The sequence below is a fragment of the Electrophorus electricus genome, chromosome 7 (genome assembly GCF_013358815.1).
Source record: "Electrophorus electricus isolate fEleEle1 chromosome 7, fEleEle1.pri, whole genome shotgun sequence".
Taxonomy (NCBI): domain Eukaryota; kingdom Metazoa; phylum Chordata; class Actinopteri; order Gymnotiformes; family Gymnotidae; genus Electrophorus; species Electrophorus electricus.
This window is the reverse complement of record NC_049541.1, coordinates 8,683,035-8,691,200: the sequence shown is the minus strand read 5'-3', so window position 1 is coordinate 8,691,200 and position 8,166 is coordinate 8,683,035.

Below are 8,166 nucleotides of genomic sequence, written 5' to 3'. Positions count from 1 at the left end.
CCTCCACCCCTTTAACCAAATTCTTGTCCCGAGGATTATTCTACCCCTAATACCTAGTCAACATGATAGCAAGCTCGAGCTACAGTCCCTGCTGTTTGATCTCTTGTTGCCACTCCCCTGATAAACTTGGAAAAGACATCAGCCCTTGCCATCACATTCTCTCTCCCATCCTGTGAAGGTTCAAGTATGGTGAAATGAACTGCAAGCACCAGCAATGGTTCCGCTGCTTGAAGACTTCCCATCGGGGTCTTGGGTTTAATGTGCACATCCTTCACTACACAACACCTTTCACGTGTTTGGCACTAACATTCCACATCTTTATACATGTTTGGCCAGTAGCAGTAGGCTTTCACTAACTTAAAAGTGCATTCCACTCCTTGATGCCCATGATTATTATGGACCTGTTCCATTACCACATCCTTCAATTTAGCTGGAAGTAAAGTTTGCCTCAGTGGCCCTGCACCTGCCTCTTTAATTTGTCTGTACAGAACACTTTCATTTTCAATCACTGAATTCCACTGTCTCACCAATTCTTGTACCTCTGGCATGATTTGCTGTGGTTCTAGTCCAGTAGGATTCTCACCTTTTTTCCAGAGTTCCAGAAATTGACCTTTTACTGGGTCCAGTCTCTGAAGGGACTGAAGCTGAACCAGAGAAAACTCAGGGAATATCTGCAAAGTGTCATGGTTGGCCGGTCGCCTAAAGGGGGGACACACGTATCGGACTAGTGGTGAAGTCAAACCTCACACAAATAAACTATGCACTCCTGTTGCAGTCTTGCACCTTATCCTACTTGCTGCTAGAGTACTGTAGTAAACCAGCACTGTACTCTGAACTGTTCTGGCTGCTACCAGTGACTGCTATGTTCAGGGTAGCATGTCACTGATTCCTATGCACGGATATAATAGTTCTGACCATGCGCCAATGGTTCTACCATCACTTGATACTCTCTGCCCTTTACACCACAAAAGGAGGTGGCAGCAATCATACGTACTGAAACTGCAGACACTTTCACTGCCTGACTACCAACCCTTACCATTTCCTTAATGTACATTTGATCAAAGATTTGTCTTCACCCAGCCTCTGCTTTCTCCAGTTGAAACTCGGGACATGCAACTTGCTGCTGACTTTGTATCTGATAGCAATGCTGAATAAAATTCAGCAGTAGCCCAACTACATTCTGCTCAAAATGCTGTTTAAAGAAACTTTCTGTGATCATGCTGATCATGTATCCAATAAAATCATTATCTCAACCCCACCCATGTTCACACTCACCAGCAACTGCCCATAATTTCCAGGTTTTTTTACATTATTTGAGTCTTTTTGCTCCTGCCCTGCTGTTTGACTCCCCACAGCAGGGGGAGTTAGTTTTCCACCTGCTCTACTGCTTGTGGGCCTGTGAGCCACCCTGCTTGACTACTTGTAGCTGCTGCTGATTTGTAATTTGAGCAAGGCAATTTTGGGCAATGTGACCAGCTTGTTGGCAGTGGAAACATATGGGCCTACCTTGTGGGTCTTATGCAGCATGAGACTCCTTCTGCTTATCAAGCTAGTCCTGGGACTTTTGCCTCTGTAACTCTTGCAACTGTTGAGCAACCTGCTTCAGTTGCTTTTGCTGTAATGCAAGAGCCTTCTCCAGCTCCACTATCCTGGACCCCCCTTTAGACTTCACTGTAACTGTATTACACTCTGGACATCCCTCTTCTGCCCATAACATGGCCTCTTTCCTCAGGTTGGAAAAAGAGATATCTGGATGGATCTTTCATCCCCATATACTTCCTTCAAAACTGCTTTAATCTTAGCTGGATCTTTTCACTCTACTCCACAAAAAATGATTTCTTGTTTAGCATTACCTTCTAAATGTTCATAAATAAAAGCAGTTTCTTCAGACATGCTAAAATTTCTGGGAGCTGTCACCAATTCAATCTCCTTTTAAAAATCAGACAGAGAGGGAAGAGTTCCCTGAAAATCTCTTACACCTTTTCTGCTTGGTATACACTACACTTCTTTCTCCCCCTCACTGTTCACCCTCAGAACCTCTGCATGCAGTGTTTCATTCTCAACCCTCTTTTACTGTCTCTTTTTCTACCAGTTCCAATGACACCTTTCAGCGCAACTTCTCCATCTGCTCCTCCAATTCCTGTAGTGATGATTCCACACTCCACTGGCTGCTCACCCCAGGGGCTGTGCTGGATGACTCCCCACACTGATGACCACTCGCCCCAAGGGCCGTGCTGGACTCTTGACCCTCCATCTACACCTCAAGGTCTCATCACATTTAATTCCCATCTATATGACTATAGAACCATGACTACCAAAACAACATCTCACACCCACACTACACTCCACTGAATACTGGTGGTAGGTGATTAGTGACTCTGCTGACTATGCCAAATTTCTGTAACAGGTACGAGCTTACGCCTTTTAAACACCACCGCCACCAGTGCCAGGGCAAACTATAGGTTTATTAATACAATTTAAGGACCATAGAATTAAACACAATGAGTGGAAAATCTGGTTCTGAGTTTCAAGCACAAAGGAGCACTGATATTTAATGTTGTCACTATCACACATGTGCATAAATAACTTCACCAGTACAATTCATGATAACTTTAAAATTTTTCCACACCACAAAATGTGACTCAGCTCCTTGCACACAAAATACAAAACAGATTATCCTACATCATGACAAATTAAACACAAATCAACAAACATTAAACACATCATATTTAAACATCATATCACCTTACATCATCACATTCCATATTTACTGAAATTGCGCTTACCCATTCAAAATGCTTTTAATTTTCCCACTGCTCTCCTTTCATTCAGGATGCAATCTGCTCCTAAGTTGCATATAAACAAATACAGCACTTTAAACAAACATGACTCTATATCAGCCCCGGGATCGGGTCACGTTAAAAGAAAACTCCAGAATCATTTACCACTGCAACACAGCTATTTTCCTGTGTCTTTTAGCACTGACTAGAACACCCACTGCCATCCACTCGCACTTTAGCCTATGCCTTTTTAATACTCCTCAATTCATCGCGCATAAATAAACATGCTCATAACCGACAGGGTTCCCCCCTCCTTAATTACACAGGTTTTATCCATGCACATTTTCATCAGTCACTCATTTAATCCTATTCAGTTTTCACTGTATCACATATTGTCATGTTTGTTTGTGCTGTGATAGACTGTAACATCTATACTTATCAAATAAAAATGTCAAAAGCTTATCATTGTTATCAACATAATGTGATGTTGGCGGCACAGAGAAAGCGAGAGGCGGGGTTGCTAAAAAGTGCTCTTTGTTATCCATCGGACGGTCAATGATGGGAAGCACTTGACAAAACACAAAACATAAGTAATCTTCTTCGTAATGTGAACGCAGTTACTAGACTTGACTTTACATTGAAGGTCCACTAATGTGCAGCCCCGTCTCCTGGGATCTGTGGGTTTAAATAAGGGTAGAAAGCAATTAAGGAACAGGTGAATGTAATCAGTACTCAGGAGATTGTGAGTGGGGCAGGTAAGGGGTGTGATCCCTTGCAAGAGTGGGCATGTCCTTCCTGCTAGCCGGCTGACCAACTGTGACATGCAAGGGAAAATCCATATTCAGAGTCATTAGAACAGTCCAGGGTCATAGAACCAACACGTAGAGTCAGAGAATACACCTTAAACAAACAAACAAGATGACAAACAGGGGATGCAGGCTATAACAAACAGGCTAGGAATCACACAGAGGCTAGGATTAACGAAGGCTTGAATTAACACAAGGCATGGCTTACAAACCAAGGCTTCAGTTCACAATAACCAGGGACAAGACAGCACAAACACAGGGATTGAATACATGGGCTAATGTACTAAACAAGACACAGTGCAACTCATGAGGGGCGAATAAAACGAAACTAAGGAACTGAAGCACAACAAGGAAGTAAAGAAAAATAAAGACACAAAACAAGTAACCATAGAGACAAGGACGCTAGGAGGGGCCAACTGTGACATTTACTTAAAGAGAAACACAGCCCTTAACTATAGTTAAAAGTTAACAGTTCATCTGTTCATCTGTTGCCATAGAAAACCCCCAGTAACAACACTGCACTTGAATAACTTAGACGAGTTTAATACACACAACCATGTCCTGTCATCATTGAGGATCATCCACCATGTAAATAATATTCATTCACAAGTGGTGGTGTGGACAAATACTAAACAGTGTTGAATGCTGGCAGAGGGTGGCTGATGAATCACCAACTGATCTATAAACTAAAAGTATACCCTTCTTATATGCATCTATAATATATATCTAATAAAACTTGCAAGTGAGTGTAGTTACAAAGTAGTTTTAATAAGGACAGCTAGCTGGTGAATGCATTTGTATACATGCATTTATGTACCACAATATATATAAGAATGGATGACATTTTGTAAATGAATATCAGTGCATTTAACTGTGTGTGTGGGTGGGTCAGTTGATACTGCTAGGGGGAGGTGGTGCACAGCTTGTCACATCCTGTTAGCCGGGTGTCACTGCCATTAGCTATGTACTCTGAGTGTGTTTGTGTGTGTAAATGATGGCTCTTCAATGTGAAATATTTGTCACAGGGCTAAACTTGTGTAAGGAGAAAATTTCTCAGCATGTCTCTCTCGCTCTCTGTTTTCTGCCTATCTTTGTGGTTCTTGCATCTTTGCAACTGCACACAGCTCACCATCAGCTCTAAGAGTAAGTCTTTTGAAATCCTAAAGAGTCAAATGTTGAACACACTTTTGTAAGTGAAATAGTTGCTTAGCAACAATGTATCCCACTCTAGAATGCTACTATATATTCAGATAAGATTCCTTTCTGTTTCTAAAATAAGAATGTCATCACAGGCAGATTTTTTCAGTGGTCTACATTAAATTTTTGTACAAACTTTTTTTTTTGCTACAGTCATTTTTTTTCCACACATGAAATTTCAATTACATTTTCAGTTACAAGTAAACTTAAAATTACAAGTATGAAATTTTAGTTACATTTTCAACTTGTTCAAAGTTCAAACCTGCTTATTGAGGTTACCCTTTAGCAGAGTTTAGTTTCATGCTAGTGGAGACTTAACAATAGACATCTGTAGAGTTTAACATCAACCCAACTTGCTAGAATCACCTTCCTACAGAGGTTTATTCCTACCAAAGCTTACACCTGATCTTGTTTACTAAAAGCATCAGCAGACACTGATTTGGCAGCTAGTTTAAGATGCTTATGCACATCAAGAGAAACAGCACTATAAATATTCATATGTCTTTCATTTAAATTTTCATAACCATCCATAGATAATTCAGTGAGTGTGTAGTGATCCAGTGAGCTGATAGGCCACTGGCAATGTAAGCTCCAACTTACACTTCAACCAAAACAAATACAAGGTTCAAACGTTTATACTAATTATCATCTTAGTTTTTAATATATAATGAATTCTTCATAAACAATGAGTTGCAGAAGTGCTCAAACACACAAAAGTACGATCACATGCAAATACTCTGCAGACATATATACAAACACGAAACACAAACAGACTCAGATGCACACTAGAAAATGCACTGGGGTGGTTGCCAAGCAACAGGATGTTCAGCAGCCTCAGTATTGTCACTATGAATGTGTCACATATTTTCACAATAGAACAGTGGTGTGTATGTGTGTGTGTTTAAGGTTGAGGAGATAAAAAAAAAAAAAGGAAGATGGACTCAAAATGCACACAGATGGCATCTCACATTATAAACAAGACTACACACACACACACACACACACACACACACACACACACACACACACACACACAGCCTGGAGTGCAACAGCTGATCTTATATTTGTGCCAATTTTCAGGCTGTTTTACTCTTTGCCCCCCTCCCCCCCATCTTTCTCCACCCTTTGTCTCAGCCCCTCTCTTTGATTTTTTCATCTTCCTTGAATCTATTCCATAACCCACAACATCAAAGCTTTCCACCAATCACCATGGTAACTGTTTTGTGATGATTTCATTGGTCAGATGAAACAAAGATGAGAATAACACCAGTCCTGTTTGGCTGGTCTATGCAGTGTAGATTATATTGTGTGTATTGATTGGCCAAGGAAAGACAGTCAGACAGGAAGAAGCATTTTGTACAGACACCCACACACAAATACACATAAAACAACAGATATGCAGACAAACTCACAAGCACACAAACATAAATATCTTACCCAACCCCCCCAACCACCCACAAACACTGAGCTTTCACTGTAGGGTGACATGATGAGCAAATCAGTTGCCATGGATACGCTTCCTACTTAAGTAGAGATGAAATAGACGGGGAAGATAAAATGATTATGCAATTATTCTACAACCTTTTCCATAAAGATTATGTGAAAATAATAATACTAAACACATTAAGTACAGATCAATGATTACACCTAATTTAGAATAATGTGATATGCACAAAAAACACAAAAGTACATTCAAATCCCCACACATTAAAACACAGGAGTATACAAAGACAGCTTCATATAAAATACAAATATCAGAACAATATTCCTTAATGTTTCTACAGATCATAGTCTACCGTCAGATCTTATTAAATAGGTTTTTACATTATAACTGAATTTTCTTTGTTTGTTTGGGAGTTTAGGATGCAAAGTATAAAACATAAACAAGATAAGTTTTTCATTCATTCATCGTTATTGAATTGAAATGCCATGTTTGAGCATTTTTGAGCATTTGAAAGGTATTTAGCATGTGAGCTCCAAAACGCAACGCATTTTGGACCATTTGTCTTCACCAAGCTGCTAGTGAAACATACAGAGAAAGCAACCGAAGGTGGCTCAGCAAAAATGCTGGTGCTCGTGCTGCTTGCAGCACCTGATCCTGGCTTAGTGAAAGTATTACCAAGACCTCTGCAGAGTTTCACTTTGATGCAGTCATATTTGGATTAAAGCGTGAAACTGAATAGCAAACATTTTCTCAGTTGTTAGCATATAGGTATTCAACATGCGTACAAAACTTGACAAGTAAAAGTGAATAATGGAAAAAAAAAAAACTGCAGTAATTGTAGGCTGCTTTATGATCACAACTGTACAGTAGTCAATGTTGCTTCTAAATTACATGGTATATCATACCATTAACTCAAAATGAACTGTATATCATACACACTCAAATAAGACCAAACACCCAAACAAAGCATGAGTTACATGTACCATACTTTAACACAAAATATAAGGACCAGTGATAAGCTAAAAGTCTAAAAGAACAAAATGCAGAGTAGGCAGAGAGAAGAGTGTGACCGAAAAGGACCAATAGCACACAATTTAATGCTTCTAACCCCCCCCCCCCCCCCCGTCACACATCGATAAATGTAACAAGGATATAACATCCCAAAAACGTTCACCTCAAGGAACTGTGTGTGTCTGTATGTTTGTGTGAAGGTTGAAACAAGTTCCATCACAAATCCTACATTCATGAATCATTTTTCAGTTGAGTGTGACAGGAAAGAGTCAAGAGTGCCATCTACTGCACATGAACCCACAGTGACATAAGTCTGAGTTAACTGTAGATTGTACCCTTTAGTATTTTGTATCTTATCTTATTTCATTCTTCTTATATGTGGTGATAGTATAATGTAAATGTTTTTTTTTTATGTTGATGGTTTTTACAAGCAGTAAAAGCAGAGGTGTGGTTATTTTCATCTACAGAACCCCTCAGAACTCTAGGCTCTATAACTCAATTAATACTGTGCAGAACACTATTTGAAAGGTCACATTACCTCAGATCACTTCAGTAAGCAAGTTATTTATAAAAACAAAGCTGTTCAAATGGACCATTTTTAATCCCTTATATCTAAATTATTATCCATTACCCAATAATTAGACTAGCACAATCAGCCTCCAGATCTATGCAAACCACCTGTTCCAGCTAGCAAAAAGTAAAAGAAAATCGGTGTGTAATTGCAGAACCTTAAATTTTCCAATGCCACTGTTGCTAATTGGACTCGCAAGAAATTAAGTGTATGACCACCTGCATGTATGAGGCCTTTAATCCGCTGCACAAGCTTCAAAGAGCATAGCGACTGGATAAAATCATTAGCCATTGTCTTCCTGAATAAGATTGGTTGACAAAATCAAACATCTAAGATTTGATTACTAGAAATAGGCCA